General features: G+C 33.8%; 1 protein-coding gene and 1 long non-coding RNA gene across 3 annotated transcripts in view; one reads left to right on the plus strand and one right to left on the minus strand.

The window, feature by feature from the left end:
- Myo10A (unconventional myosin 10A) overlaps positions 1–11,540 on the minus strand; it is a 208,194-nt gene extending 196,654 nt beyond the window's left edge. Inside the window, exon 1 of the mRNA XM_074142245.1 lies at positions 11,401–11,540. The gene's annotated coding sequence lies outside the window, so the exon portion shown is untranslated. The remainder of the gene's footprint in view (positions 1–11,400) is intronic.
- On the plus strand, positions 9,189–16,416 carry LOC141461320 (uncharacterized). 2 transcript variants are annotated; one of them, XR_012462765.1, is made up of 3 exons: positions 9,189–9,871; positions 15,307–15,591; positions 16,006–16,416. It is a non-coding gene; the product is annotated as an uncharacterized lncRNA (long non-coding RNA). The 2 variants fall into 2 exon arrangements; XR_012462766.1 differs by lacking the exon at positions 9,189–9,871 and adding an exon at positions 11,691–11,783.
- The last annotated feature ends 455 nt before the right edge of the window (positions 16,417–16,871 follow it).

Genomic DNA, 16,871 nt, shown 5'->3' on the forward strand with positions numbered 1-16,871 from the left:
GTGGGCGTTTTTCTTGCAGCTCGGTTTTCAAACGGTCCAATAACGATGAATAATATGCACCTGTAATAGTTTTACCCTTTTCCAGATAGTCGATGAGGATTATTCCTTGCGAATCCCAAAAGACAGTCGCCGTAATCTTTCCGGCCGAAGGAACGGTCTTCGCCTTTTTTGGCGCAGATTCCCCCTTGGTAACCCATTGTTTAGATTGTTCTTTGGTCTCAGGAGTGTAGTGATGTATCCATGTTTCATCCACAGTGACGAAACGACGCTTAAAGTCATGCGGATTCTTCTGGAACAGCTGCAAACCGTCCTTGCAACACTTCACACGATTTCGTTTTTGGTCAAGCGTGAGCAATCGCGGCACCCATCTTGCGGATAGCTTTGTCATGTCCAAATTGTTGATGCAAAATATTATGTACCCGTTCATTCGAGATGCCCACAGCACTAGCAATCTCACGCACCTTCACTCTTCTGTCATCCATCACCATATCATGGATTTTATCAATGATTTCTGGAGTAGTAACCTCAACAGGGCGTCCAGAACGTTCAGCGTCACTTGTGCCCATATGGCCACTCCGAAAATTTTGAAACCACTTATAAACTGTTCTAATCGAAGGTGCAGAGTCACCATAATGTTTATCAAGCTTCTCTTTAGTCTTCTGAGGCGTTTTGCCTTTCATAAAGTAGTGTTTAATCAACACACGAAATTCTTTTTCGTCCATTTTTTGAAAATCACTCGACTTCCTCGATTCAAACGAATGCCAAACACAAAGAAATAGACCGATCTGGCTGAAATTTGGTGTGTGTTCTTCCAAGAGATGCTACTAACTAAACATAACCTCGATACGCGCCAGTAGTGCTATCTCTCTGACTTTGCACGGACTTTTCAAACGACCCTCGTAGAATCTGGTCCAAAAAAAGTATCAAATAAACATTAAAATAACAAAGATTAAAATGAACTTGAACTTGGGTGATTATAAAACAATTGTGTGGTAACCGCAATGGTGATGTAATCGTTATAATTTCATTAGAATACTCGTTAAATTTTTACAATCGGACATAATTTTGAACTTAATACATGAAATACATCGGTGCATTTAATTTACATTAATTTGATATATGTACTGTTTTTGAAAATCTACTGATTAGAGAATGATTACTTAGCTCATTAAATATTAATAAGTAAATTAATTAGATATTAAACAATATTAATCGATAATTAATTGAAATGGAATAGTTATCGAACAATATTAATGTAAACCAAAAGAAAAAGATCCAACCTGGAATCTGGATGCTCCAAAAGAAAATAAAACATGCAGCTTACTATTTATATGTTCCATTCTATGTAGATGCTTAGTTAACAAACAATGCCTAGTGTCTAGGACAGTAATCTTAGCCCAATTTTCTTTCTGCCGAAGAGGTTGTTAGAAAGAATCTTGTCAGGGCTCTTCAGCAAGATCATTGAGTGCTTCAGAATCTTCTTCTTCTTCAACTATCAAAAATATGTTTGATAGCTTTTGTTCTATTTGAGTTTGAAGCGGCAAACTTCTTCATCTACCTGCACAATTCTAACAGAACTATCAGCCCTTAAAAAGACCCAAAGGATTTCATAATGTGTCTAAATGAAGGTTAGAATGCAATCAACAATTATTTCTTGGTGAGGTAAATTTCTGGGATCAAATATTTTTTGATCTGCTGATCATTTAAAACGTTTATTAAAACAATGTGACCTTCAACGTCCTATTTTAAGATTATTGTCAGAGGATTATTCATTTCTTAAGTCCTAAAAGAGCCCAGAAACGGTAGCCATCTGTGAGTGCAAGAGCTTCTTCACGAGTTAGAAGATGAGAGAAAAACGTAGCCACGCATGGATTCCTGTACGTTGCAGAATTGGTAGGAATGAAGCTGTTTGATCTGTTGACGAAGAGAGAGACTTAAATGAATCTGTCAAATCATCTAATAATAATAACTGGATGCCGCGCTGGATCAGTACTATAAGCAGAAGTATTGTCCCTCCAAGTTGGTGAAGAGATATTTAGGAAATCCGATTCGAAAGGAAGAACCCGGAGTGCCTAGAAGAGATGGAGTGGCTTACTTTTTAGACTAATGATCGGCTATGATCAATTCCAAGCTCGCCTAAGGAGGACAGGCATTGCGAATGACTCTCAGTAGAGAGTACGTTGTAATGTGGAGCCATGTTTCATATTTAGAAGGCACTTCTAATTTAGGAAGACTAGCTGATTCACTTCCATAGACTAACTGATTGGTTAACATCTCGTAGGAGGTAGAAATAGTGGAAAAGAACAAGAAGTGATGCAGAATATGAGAGAAGGCTGAGTATAATTTGATAAATACTGATCGAAAATTAGTTGTAAGTATTAAAATATTAATTCTTCCTTAAATCCCAGTTGGTAGTTCAGCCATTTCACGATGGAGTTAAATAATTTAAACTTTTTAAGATCAATAAACACACTCTATTTTAGTGATTATTCTTAGAATATAAACAATATTCTTTATAATATAAAGTGATAAGTACAATTTAGTCACTTGCAATTGTAAATAAAGTTGAAGCCTAATGTTCTATCTGTCTTATTAGATTTTACACTTCCTATGTCCTTAAAAGTAAATTTCTGGTCCGAACTCAATAATGTAAATATGATGCAATCGCAAAATTTCTTTTTGCATGCAAAGTAAGTATTTTTAGCACCTTCCGAAGTGAGGTAATTTTGCATATTACTTCCTAGATTTATTTATTTAGTTTAAAAAAACATAATTTTCTTGAAAAATGGATTTGAATAAATGTGTTCACAGAGGATTCTTTCTTTAGAACAGAAGTACAAACTTTCTTTTTAAAAGAACTTGCCTAGTTAATTACTTAATAAAATATGCAAAATATTAATAATAATTTAAACAATCAAAACCAATAACTGTTAGTGCAGAACATATGTGTTTCTGCTTTAGAGTATTGGAATAACTAACATGTGGTTTGTGTTTTAAGAACATTATTAGTATTTAGAATTGTGTTTAAGACAAAAAAGAGATTGAACTATGTCTATTAGAATATAGAAACACACCAATTAGTGAGGAATTACCGTCACCGGCAGAGATACTATTTGGACGTAAAGTTAGGGGGCTTTTGCCCTACAATCCTATAAATAGGAACTTTGAAGGAATAAGAGAAGCTCTTAAGAAGAGGCATGAGATGCAGAAGGTTTACTATAACAGAGGGAAGAAGAAGTTACCAATGCTACAGGAGGGTGAAGAGGTGATGGTACAGAGGGAAGGAAGATGGGAGCCAGGCAAAGTAAAAGGAAACCATGGTGATAGGAAGAGATCTTACGATGTAAAGATGAATACGGGAGGCGAACTATGGCGTAATAGACGATTCATAAGAAAGGTTAACAGGCCAGAAAAATATAAAGACTACGATTGTTCGTAACTTAAAAGTAGCGAATTAAAAGAGGGAGATGTAAGGGGTCGAAGTTGAGTTATCAGTGTTTTAGATAGGGTAACATATGTTTTAATAGCATTATTGTATTATGATTTTTTTTTTTTTTTTTTTTTTTAAGCGCATCAACAGCTGAGGTTATTAGCGCTCGGAGCTTTTTTCAGTGCACTGCCGGCCTCCGGACAGTGTTCTCTCGTTACAGACAACACTGTCCATCACCGGACAGTGAGCTGTAAGAAGCTCCTAGGAAGAGAAAATCTAAGGGTTAGCAGCTGGATTCGAACCCGGGACCTCCGCGTGGGAATCGAGTACGCTAACCACATAGCTAATCCCTCCCCTCCATTGTATTATGATTATTGTTGATGGTAATTGCAATAAAAGTTGTTTTCTATAATAAGAAAGTATTCATTGACAATTTCGTTGATTTTTATAAAAGAAAGATACAGTTTTTTCAGAACACTAGATTTAAAAAAAAAAACTGACCAACTTGGAAGACCTTCGAGCTACACAAAAAGAAAAAAGAACCTTCTAGATTAAAAAGTAATTCTAAAGTGAATCTTCAAAAAAAAATATAATAATCCGCCATTTGCAGAGTTACATCTACCTAATAACTATGCCACCTAAATCATGATGAGCCAATTCATAACTTTCCAATTTTGAAAGGCTTCTATATAATCGCTCCAAATTTAAATAGGTTCCGTCTAAACTGTCAAGAATTTTCCTTTCACTTATTAAAATTACTTTAATATTCATAATTATAGGCCAAAACGTGGTCATTACTTTTAGAACTGGACATCGTTCAGGCGCTTTCAACTGGGTGTGGCATAAGGGCCAATATTAAAGGTAGTTGAGGGATATCTTCTTCCATACTTACCTTTGTCCTAAAATCGCATCCAGTCTTTTGCAATCAATAATACTTTGGATAATTCTAAAATTACTGTTTTGTTTTTTATTTTTGTATCAAATCTTTCTAGCCACCTAAAAATTCTTTTCGTAGTAATCACAAATTGCATGGCCCTACAGCAGCTCATCCTAATTCTTTAATCAAATGCCTATCTTCTTCTGCAATACCAGTTAATCCTCCAAGAAGATTGAAGGGAAGATGATCTCACGATCTACTCCTATCAAGAAAGCAATGTTCACGATAATGGAGTGACACCATTATGTGCCTCCTCCAATCCAAAAATACAGATATTGTGCCTTCATGATCACATTTACTTCTTGCAGTTGTAAATTTCAATAAATAATTTTTTTAACTCTGTAGCTAATGATTTATCGTGATAGTGTATAGTTCGAAAAACTGTTTTTTAGAACCTAAAGTTTAAAATACAGAAAAGTATAAAGTAAAATTGTTCCTATTCCTTCAGACAGGCTTTACGTTCAAGCAGTTGCAGTTACAAAGGTGTAAAGATAAACGATTTTACAATGATGTTATCCTTACAAAAATATTACTGTCCCCAATAAATATTGCTGGTACTTACAGACAATTCTGTTTTATACTTAATTTCAAGCAAGTTTTGTTTTGGTTAAGCGTTGAAAAATAGTGTTTACTTAATTGTCAACAACTTATTGAACAATTGAATCATGTATAATAATTAATGCTCGTAAAGCGTCAGTTCTGTTCTTGATACTGATCGCAATCACATAAATAAAGAGGTTAATAAAACAATTAAATGGAAAAATAAAAAATAAATGTTTACGTGCAAATAACAACGCCCTTGTCTGGCTAAATGTATTATATTACAAACAGATATTAGTAATGTTTTAATAAACATTAAAGAGAGAATACAATAGAGTGGCACTGTTTTAATAGAGCAACAATTTTTAAATTTATTTTTTACAAGGTCAATGTAATGTTTTGTTGAAGGTCATAATAACAATAATGTATATTTATATAATAACTGCAGTTGGTATTGCATAAATTAATGCTTATTATTTTCAGGCGAACTTTAAGTCGAACTACCGGATCAGCGGAGATATATAAGGCACAATTATTAACTTAAATTTTTTCATGTTTTTCTGGTACATTACGTAAAAAAGACAGTAATTTGAGGTAGGAATCAAACTAAACATCACATCTTAGCTTTGCAGTAATTGGAATTATGTTGTTCTAAATTATGGGTTTCATTGGGTTTTTCAAAGCACGAAATTTTGAAAAAAAAAAAAAAACTGACGACTACTGTACATGATTGAAGCAATGTCCTCACAGCAGGGACTCACTTCTAAGATGTCAGCGCAAAAATTCCGAACCAACTAACGGCGAAGTTTATGTGTCAGTCAGATGACAGTTGAAAGTAATGGCGCTCTCTGAAGTAATGGTCTAGATATAGATGACATGGGAACTCCAAATAAACCCATTGGAATCCTGGGTGACGACTGAGTAAGAGATTGTCCAATTTATCTCTTAAAAAGAAAAGCTAGATACTGTTTTAAAAAATGGTATCTCAAATGGTGGCGGGCAATCTTATTGAAGCATGACTTTAAGATCTGCAAAGGCACAGACCACGCTTGCAGACCAAGGATCAAAAAAAGAAAAAAGTTCTGGAACCTATAATAGCCTCATTAAATTAGTAGGCTCCCAAGTTTAGGATACTTGCATCGGATGGGCAAAGTTAAAGGATTTAAATGAACGTTCTGAGGTTGCCACAAATCTACATAGTTTCTAACAAGAAAGCGATAGGACAGCAGAGTGAACAAAGAGGTAAGAGACCGAGGCTCTGTTCCTTATCAGAACCTCTTTATCCCAAGAGTAATTTCCCGGTCGTCATGAACAGAATTTGGAATGGTTAATAAGCCTAAAAAATCCGAAAGACTTCATTTAGGAGCAGCTGCAGGATATATATTTGTTTTATGAAAAATACGAGGTGTGGCTATTAAATAACGAGACTATTGCTATAAAACATTTTATTTTAAATTTATACATATTTAGTTATTATCACCTTCAATATATACCACTCCCCTATCCCTACAACGCTCCATGCGAATTTACCATTGTTCGAAACAGTGTTGGAAGTCTTTTTCTGTCAGCTCCTGCATGACGCGTGCCGCTTTTTCTTTCACACCTTCAACGGACTGAAATCATGTTCCTTTTAATGTAGATTTGACTTTGGGAAACAGATAGAAAGTCACATGGGGCCAGGTCAGGCGAATAAGGGGGATAGCCTTAAACTGGGATGTTTGTTCTTGGCTAGAAACGGTCTTGACTAGACAATGCAGTTGTGAGCCGGCGCGTTGTCTTGATGGAGAACCCATGTGACTTGTTCTTCCACAAATCGGGTCGTTTTTTCCTTACTCTTTCGCGGAGTTGAGCAAGCACCTCACTGTGGTAATGTTGATTAATTATAATCGATATTTTCATCCGTTTTGGACGTGGAAGGGGCGACCCGGGCTGTCATCATCTCCGACGTCTTCTCGGCCATCTTGGAAACGCTTAAACCATTCAAAAACTCTCGCACGTGCTTAACATTCATCGCCATAAACTTCTTTTTATAAAAGATAAGTTTCAGTAACGGTTTTACCCAGTTTCATGTGAAATTTCACGACAATTCGTTGCTCTACTACATGTGTAGTATCATGTTTTCGGCAAAACGAAACTAACAGCTCTTACACAAACGACGGTTCCGGTCAGACAGATTTCTCTACAAAGCTGGCGATCGAAAGAGAATGCTTTACGCTGCACAGCTGTCGGTCGTTAGGATTTGGCGCATGCATAGTTCTTCTGTAGCAGCATCAGTCTCGTTATTTAATAGCCACACCTCTTGTAATAAATTAAACAAAAATACAATTATAAAAATGTCTCTTAATAAATAACCCTGAATTGTTAGAACAAATATAAAATTTGAGGACTATACGCAAAAGTTTGCGAGTTATTCACTCTAACTCAAAGAATAGAATTTGATTAACCTAGGGAGATAGCTAAGAGACATTATTTTCAGTAAACATTTAGAATCTAAATATAGCTGAATGATAATTTCAACACTTTCTACTCTTAATTTGAACAAACAATTCTATGTCCGGATTTAAGTTTAGAGTATATTTTTACCTCTAAGAAATATTAAAATTGTACTTAGTAATTCTAATAATTAATTACTTTTCTCTAATGCAATTATTGCAAACAATCATATCTGAATCAGAGTTTTAGCTACGCATGGCTAAATATTGAACTAAATTTGACAACACAGCGATAGTCGTATTCTTACTGCAGATACGCAGAAGTGGAGGATTCCTCCATCATTCTTGGCGGCACCAGTTGGGAAATGAAGTGATGAAACGAGAAGTTTTTAACTAAATTTTGGAGCATAACCCAAGATTGTCTACTACTAAAGAATTGATTATATTTTAGGGTATTACTAATTGACATAACTCGCATCAATTGATCGTAGTTGCTTTATTGCCAAAATTATGCAACATTTTGGATGATTGCAATGTTATCTCTGATATCATTGAATTAGAATTACTACTTACATCACCCTTGATCAGTTAAGGAACATAACAGAAATGCAAATGCACTCTAAGCAAAAATTACTCAATAAATTTAAGTAAAATCTTAAGGCCGAACGAGTAATCAATCAGAAACAAACATGGTTCGAAGCATTTAGCAGTAGTGGATATTCATGTAAGTTATAATTGAAAGAGAGATTAACCCTAATTTAAGCAATTATATGTGCTAGTTAAGCTGGAATTTTTCAAAATCCAGTTACCATTTCTTTTGAAAGTAAATTGTAAATAAATATTCCTAATTCAAACTAATACTGTGTTACCCAAAATGTTTTTAATATTAATAAAAGTAGTTACTATAATTTGAGACGAAATTTAATTAGTAAATGACCAATTAAGACATTAATCGAAAATACCATTATCTTTAAAAAGTTTTAAGTGTACGGATTTCCGTTCTACAAGGTCAACTTTCACCAAGACTTACTTAAAAAAAAAACTGCTGTTTTTAACCATAGATTAAGTTGATAATATAACAAAAGTTAAACTTATTTGATTTCTTTTAAATTAAAATGTAACTCTAAATAATTATAACTGCAATTCATTTGTCTTCGTTTTTTCTTTAACACAGCCGACAACAATTATTTTGCAATTAATCACGACAAGTTAATTATGTTGAAAATATACATTAAGCTTTCTATAAATATTATCACAAAGTTGGTGTACCTGTTCCACATTTCTTATCATTTCGTGTTAAAATTTTATTAAGGTTAGTCTTATGGTAGACAACAAAGCTAGGTCTAATTCTATTCCCAAATTTTTGCTATAAATATATAGAGTGAAGCAGTTTCTTTAGCCTTTAACGCTGAGCCTATCTAAAAATTGCATAAAATAAAATAATAAACATAGTTTTTGTTAGCCTTTTATAGCTTTCTGTATACAGCATACAAATATAGCTTTAATAATAACAATAAAATAATCATTTTGAGTTACAATGCTCCAAGAAAGTAGCGTTTTTTTGGTAGTCCCCTTCATTGGAAAACCTTATTTCTGTTACTTAATTCCGGAAAAGCGTATTATTTCGGGTTTATTAATTGTTAGTGTACAATTTTTCCTGTTTTTACTCATGAAATAAGGTTATGTAAAAAAATTAAAAATTAGTTCTTACTGAATTATTATGTTATTAGTATATACACGACAAAGATCTTGACTTTAATTGTAAACGAATCTTTAACGGTTAGTTTTAATAGAATTTCTGTCATTTTCATTCACCAAAGAGCAAAATTGGTACTGCAAGAAACTATCTGTAATATCTTTTCAAGGTTACATGATGGAAAATTAACACGCCATTCCCCAAAAAACAGATACGAATATATAAGCAATTTTTCTGTATTTCTATCAAGAAATTGAAAAGTGTTCTTTTAAATTTCTCTGTTAAATTAAAATTTTATAGGTAAACTCCTCTTTAATCAACTGCTTACATGTACTAATTACCTGTATTTTTATTGGCCATGCTACACACAAGTCTGATATTCAGTGGAGTTCTTTAGGAGGGATGATATAAAATTTAACAAAAAATTACCCCAGCTGTAGCCTACCCATATAAAAAGATCTCGCTAGGCTACTGAATATATTTTCATCTATTTTATTTAATTATTATTCAACTCCCCACCCTTCAAAAAAGCTAAAAATCTCCATTATGGCAACCTCTCCACTGCTATAACCTTCTTCATCTTAAGTGCGAAGTGAAAATGGTGTAACGGTAAATCCTCCCGGTGCTTAATGTATCTGGTTATTATTTCATGTTGCATTGCGAATCATCTTTTTATTATTATTATTATTATTTTCTTTTAACTGAAGCAAGGATTTCAGGAAATAGAATTGATGACGTGCTTTGTAGAATATATTGTTTGTCAAAAAGACAGCCGCAGCTCTTTTAAATATATCACACTATTCTAATATATTTTTCAGGAAGTAGAATAATCCAAGGTATGTCCAGTGTAATCACAAGAAATGGTATAATATCAGTCACAAATATGATGTTGATAATAATAACAAAGAATTTCATAATTAAAGAACATATAAATACAATATAATTGAGCTTACAATGAAATTTCGTTATTGCATTAAGCAGTTATGGTAATTAAAACATTTTGTTTGATGGCCACAAAAGTTTAATTTAGGAAAATCTAGTAAACTTCACTTTTTCAAGCTGTTTGGTGAAAGTAAGAAAATGCTTCTTTATTAAAAATGTTCTTATTCCCTACACATCTTTTACTAACAATCCGTAAGAACTATGAAGAACAATATACATAAAAAAAATTCGATATTTGCATATCAATTGTCTAATTTCTGTACCGATTTTCCACTGTGTTACATTTTACCATCAGAGCGTGAATCCGTAAACACATTGTTAAAAAGAAGTTATGCATTAATAAGTGAGGTCCTGCAAAACGTGTCTGAATGGTCAGCAATGCATTTTTGTTTTAATATTAATTATATGTTGTAAAACAAACAATTCAAGGCCAATGTAATCAGTCCAAATTCATGTCATAAATGATTTACTTCATTTAAAACTGTTCGAAAATGAGTGAAAAATTGAAAAAGCTAAGTTAATTATAATGAATATAGAGTGAACAAGTTCCTAAGGAATTGAAATTACTGAAGAAGCAAAAGTAGTGTGCTTTAATCTATATATTGCTCTATGAGTTTATTTAGAGCAAATCTTCTTGCTCTTTTTCTCATGATAAAGTCGCACAGCTGCTTGAACAAGAGGGTTTTTTTTTCTCTTTAACAAGATACCTTTCATTAATAAATTAAGCATTCCTTTTCTTTTTGTAGTAGATTACGTACAGGGAGGTACATCTTTAAATTTAGTGTTAAAAATACTCGTAGAATCTAAGAGTTTTAAAGTTACGGACAATGACCAAAATTTGTACTAAAGCTTGAATACACAAGGTGTTAATGTACTTTTCAGTTCCTAACTTTAGGATAAAATACTATTTAAATAAAAGAACGTAGGTACCTCATGAATCAAAAAGTGTAAGTATGCAAAAAAAACGTATAATTTATTTTCACGGTAATCAAGAATAGAAACCTTGAACTGTCACTTATTGACTTTATCGACAACTATTATCTAAATTTCGTTTTATTTAATATTTTAGTCAACAAATAGTTTGTGACTTTGAAGTATAACTTCAAAAAAATAACCTTTTTTTACACTTCATAGTGGAGTAAACTTCTTTAAAATCTGCGATTACTTTAATCTACCGATGGAATACTTATAGAATTATATCTTTTCCAAAACTTTTTTAGTAGGAAGAGCAACATTATTAGGAGCGTGGGAATCGTGAATGTCGAGGCTAGCGCCATCGGCGAGCTATGTATCAAACAAGATTGGGGAGGGTGTGACATGGCCGAATTTTTATCACATCTTCAGGAGGTCATCTGAAGCGTTATGAAGGTCATTGCTTAGTCACTAAAATATGCAATACTATAAATATAGTAATTTAACTTACCAAAAAATCCTCTTCTAAAATAAAAACAAAATTTATAAAAAGAATTCGTCGAATGTATTTCGACGAATAAATTTTAAATCGTAATGTTTCACTGGGCACCAAAAACAAAACCACAAATAGAAAAATGTTATTAAAAAAATTAAATAAATAAATAATTGAACTTTTTTTTAAAAAAAATAAAACTAATAACAAGACACCTGCTTCGCCGAAAAGTTTATTAACAACTGCAAGCACCAAAATCTGCCGCGGGATTGACTGACTAGAAGCTATTGGTTGGAAATGGTGGGGAGTTATAGTAGGGGCTGTGCCACGTCGGTATCCACTGTGTTCTAATAGACCTGGAGTGGTTGTCATGGTTACCGAGTGGCTGTCAGCTTCACCAGGTAAAAACTATATCTAACAAGAGATTATTATACGCTAGCTGGTAAACTCTAGGAAGCCAGTTTGCCGGTGGGCGATACGAACGCTGCAAGTGCAAACTGCGCTCGCAAAGCGGTACTCGTGAAATTTACTAAAATTGATCATTTTAAATTATGCTTATTCACAAACGCCTTCCGTTTTTTTCTTGCATTAAATCCTAAATCCTTTTATATTAAGAGATTTTGCAATCGTAACAATTATTTAAAAATTGGGTCATTATAATGATACGCATTTTTAAAGTCCCTAAAAATATAATATTTTTAGCAACCAGCTTGTGCTGTTTACAAGCATGAAGATTATTTTAACATAATCGTCACTTTCTGGTCTGCAGTTTTAGCCTAAATGCACGAAAGTAAATGAGATTTTCTGAATGAATTATTTATTATTTTTCTGGCAAATAATACCAATGACTATTCTTTAAAACTTCATAAACTACGTACTTACAGACATACAGATCAATACCAGGTTTTACGATAGTTTCCCGGTGACTGTTACGTGCCCCCTACAGAGCTTCTCATCACTAATGTAATCTCAAGAAAGTTAAAAGCGTTGCTGAAATTCTAAGATTGAAAAAAATTGGTTAAGCTGAAGAGTAAAAGAGTAATTGCCTATTTTTTCAGGCGGGCTTTACGTCCAACTACCAATTAGGTGTCGTGGACGGAGGCGACTAGCAAACATACTTTACTGTAAATTTCTTTTATTAACCATTAAATAAAATCCAAGGCCTAAGACCGGGGAATCGAACCCAGTACCACAATACATAATAGATTACAGGTCTCGCCTCTAACCGCTCGGCTACCGTGGCGCCTTAAGCTGAAGAGTATTTTTCTGGAATATATTATGCTATACTCACTTCCTGCTCTGGTCCACAATACCTGAAGCCTCAGTAAATAGCCAAAAAATCTTCAGCGTCCAAAAAATCCACTCGATACTAGAAGACAAAACACATAAGATTCTGAACGCAGTACCAGTGATGTTCCTACTATAAAATATATTCTCATCAACAGCGGCTACCTAGTCAATGTAGGAGTCAATTCCGTCTTTCTTCAATGGTTTTTAATCGAGTTTTAGTAAAGTAGAGCAACCTGAGTTCTACCATACACCCTTGGCAGTAATTGTAAATTACATTGACAGAAACAGCAGTTATCTTGACAAACCAATTGACAATTCCGTCTTTTTCCAATGGTTTTTAGTAAATTAGAGCGACCTGACATCTACCATATACCCCTGGCAGTCATTCTAGATTCCATTGACAAAAACCGCCGCTATCTGGTCAAAGTAGGAGATAATTCTGTCTTTTTCCAATGGTTTTCACTTGGAATTTAGCAAATTAGAGTGACCTGAGATGTACCATTTAGCCCTGGCTGTAATTCTATGTTTTATTGACAGAAACATCGGCTACCTGGTCAATGTAGAAGGCAGTCCGTCTTTTTCCAATGATTTTAACTTGTGTTTTAGCAAATTTGGGCGATCTGAGTTTACTATATAGCCCTGGCTGCAGTTCTAGGTCCCACTGTTACCAACAGCGGCTTGGTAAATGTAAAAAACAATTCCAATGAAAAAACAACATTGGTTTTTACTTATGCAAAAGTAAATTATTGCAACCTGGGTTGAACATTTTACAGCATGCTGTAGTTTTAAATATCATTGACAGAAACAGCGGCTATATTGTCAAACTAATAAACAATTCCATCTTTTCCAGCGGTTTTAACTTGGGTTTTAGCGCATTAGACCGACCTGAGATGTACTATTTTCATCTAACCTTAGTAGCAATTTTCATTGGCAAGAACCGCGGAAATCTGCTCAAACTAATGGACTATTCTGTATTTTTCAAGTGTTTTTACTTGTATTTTAGTAAATTAGAGAGACCTGAGTGACAATTCCGTCTTTTTCTTTTAGTTTTAACTTGAGGTTTTGCAAATTAGAGTGATCTGCGTTGTACTACGTATTTTCACCTGGCTTTAGTTCAAGGTGTAATTGACAGAATAAGCAGTATTCTGGTCAAACTAGAAGTCAATTCCATGTATTTCCAATTGTATTTACTGGTGTTCCAACTTTAGATGTACTATTTAGCCCTGGCTATAATACTATGTTTAATTGACATAAATAACGCCTTTCAGTTCAATGTAGATGGCAGTTCCATCTTTTTCCAATGGTTTTAACTTAGGTTTTGGCAAATTTGGGCGATCTGAGATATACCATTTAGTCTTGAGTGTAATTTTATGTTTCATTGACCGAAACAGCTGCTTTATGAACAATATAGAAGACAATTCTGTCTTTGTCCAAGGGGTTTTACTTTTTACTTGTGTTTTAGTAAATTAGAGTGACTCGGGATGTACCATTCACTCCTGGCTATAGCACAATCAGGGCCGGATTTAGATGAAAAGAGGCCCTAGGCTATTCCACTTATGAGGCCCTTTCACCTCCCATTTTTAAGTTTGTAAATTACATGAGAGATAATAAAATACATCATTACTGTGATATACATCAATTCGTTAAATGTTAATATATAATATGTTATGTTTTTAGAATAGTGTAATTTTAATTTTGCTTACAATCTGAATGAAGGCCCCTCTTGATTTCGAGGCCCTTGGCTGATGCCTAGTAAGCCTATAGGATAATTCGGCCCTGAGCACAATGTTTCCACCTGGCCTTAGTACTAGGTCTAATTGACAGAATAAGCGGTATAAAATAAAATATCGTTTGTCAAATTAGGATATTTTCCTTTTTAACTATTATTTATGTAATGAAAAGATAAATTCTTGAGGACAGTATAGGTTTTTTGAATAATGTTCTTATAAATAATTGTGGAAATAAAAGTAAATCTTTTAAGGATGTTTCTAGGACGCATTTTAAGTAGCCTCTACTCTGCAAATGTTCTAACAGCTTTACAAACACGTGTGTGTTAGCTAATCTGTATTCATTGCGCTTAAAACGACTTCGTTTGACTTGTGGTAAACGGAATTGAACTAAAGGTGGTGAAAATTTGGAATAAAACCATTCAGTCTTTCTCTCCTTCCAGATATGGGACATGCTTTACTTACCCCTATCTGCTTAGCCACGTACAACCTCATACACGTACTTTACCACTTTTAGCCTTTTAAGAATCCTTCTGACCCCCATACATTTATTATCTAATGGCTTACATTTCTTTGAGTTATGTAGAAAAATACTACTGCTACGTATTCAACATTTAGGAAGAACATATAACTTTGGTGGATGCTGGCAGTTATTATTCGCCATCCTCGCGAACTCTTAAGTTAGATCTCATCTGGAGTATAATTTAAAGTGCTTTACTTATAGTGGCTTTATCACTGTAAAGCGATTATTTCTAAGATAGAAGTTAATCGACTTCAATTGATATCTCTAAGGTAAAGTCTTTATTAAACTCTCATATCTTTTCATTCACTGAATTTTGAGATCTTATGTTTCCTATCAAGCTCTTTAATCTCAGATTCCTTAAATTCTTTCCATTATCTCTTTCAGACCAAACATAGTCGCCTAAATAAAGAAGGGAAGATTGAGATGGTTGGGACACGTGGAGAGGATGCCTGTGGGAAGGGTGCCCCGAAAACTATTGAATGAAAACCCAGGAGGCAGAAGAATTCGAGGGCGCCCTCGACTTAGATAGCTGGATGATGAGGAGGAAGACCTTCGTCGGGCTGGAGTTAGAAGATGGCGCCTTAAGGCCGCAGACCGGAGCGGATGGGGGCAGCTTGTTGAGGAGGTCCAAGTCCTACTTTAAGGACTGTTGCACCAGATAGTAAGTAAGTAAGTATCTCTTTCAGATTTCCTTCGTACAACATTATGAATCTCCAGTATTAAGAATCTGATTAAAAGGACAGGTCTGGAGGGTGAGCTTTAAAGTGAGGGGAGCCACAATAGATCCATGGGGGTCGCGGTGGCGTAGGCCTTGAGGCCGCCCTAGTCTAATCTAATCTAACATTATGAATAAATTATCTTCCCCACAAAACCCAAAATCAGATTCCCATAAGTGCTATATACAAAATGATGCGTAAAGCCAACCAACTTGGAAACGACCTACGCAATGCTAACTAACAACTGCAATAGGCTTAATTTTACATAGCACATTAATTTTATTTTCAATTGTTTAAATTCTGTACTATTACATTGTATATATTAAAGTGTAACCTCATTTTTTTGGTAATTGTTTTGTATTTTGAGGTCAAAATCAAAAGAAATAAACCAAAGCAATCTTTCAGGCTGGAGGCCACTTCTTAGGAAAGGAAAATGAATATATCTTCGATATGAAAACTTGTCTACACATTTAAATGCATTAATATGTATAAAATAAAAAATAAAAAAAAAAACATGGTAATATTTATACAAGTTAATGTTACAATTAAAAAAACAATTGGAATTTTATATTTATTATTATTATTACATTAATCATATCTTAATCCTCTCCGATTGAGAATATCCGGTTGAAAATGCACTGGGAGAGTCAGAGTGCACTGTTGGAAACGTTACAAGGGACTCTGAAACATTCCAAAAAAATAAAAGAGGGTAATGTCGAAGATCAGTTGTTAAAAGAGGACCCAAAATGCTGTTGGATGAGAAATCGTATCGAACCTGAAAAAGGAGGCCTAAATTATTGATGGGAAACAGAACAGTTTGAGTTAGGAAATTGGTTGGTGGAAAAAAGAGAGAATTCTGGTGGAAAAAGATCCAGAATGTTTAATGGCTCAAATTTATTTGGCACACATCATTGGCTGATTAAGATGCATTTAGAAATTACAGGAAATAATAAAAAGTAATTTTTTGGGGTAAAATCAAACGATGAATGTGTAAACACACATTCTTGAAAAAATCTCTTTCTAATTTTTCGTTTAGATGTACATACGTAATGCAACGGCTGTTTTTATTCCACACCGACAGTTCCTATAACAGTAAAAAGTAGAAATAAATAAGACAGATTCACTGTACAATTTGTAATACAAATAAAACTGCTTTAAAAAAAATTAAACTTAAAAAAAATCAAAGACACTTGAAACAATGATAATATAGATAGTAAATGGCAGTGAAAATAT

The sequence above is a fragment of the Rhodnius prolixus genome, unplaced genomic scaffold, assembly GCF_049639745.1.
Source record: "Rhodnius prolixus isolate KJV_2025 unplaced genomic scaffold, Rpr scaffold_6, whole genome shotgun sequence".
Taxonomy (NCBI): Eukaryota; Metazoa; Arthropoda; class Insecta; order Hemiptera; family Reduviidae; genus Rhodnius; species Rhodnius prolixus.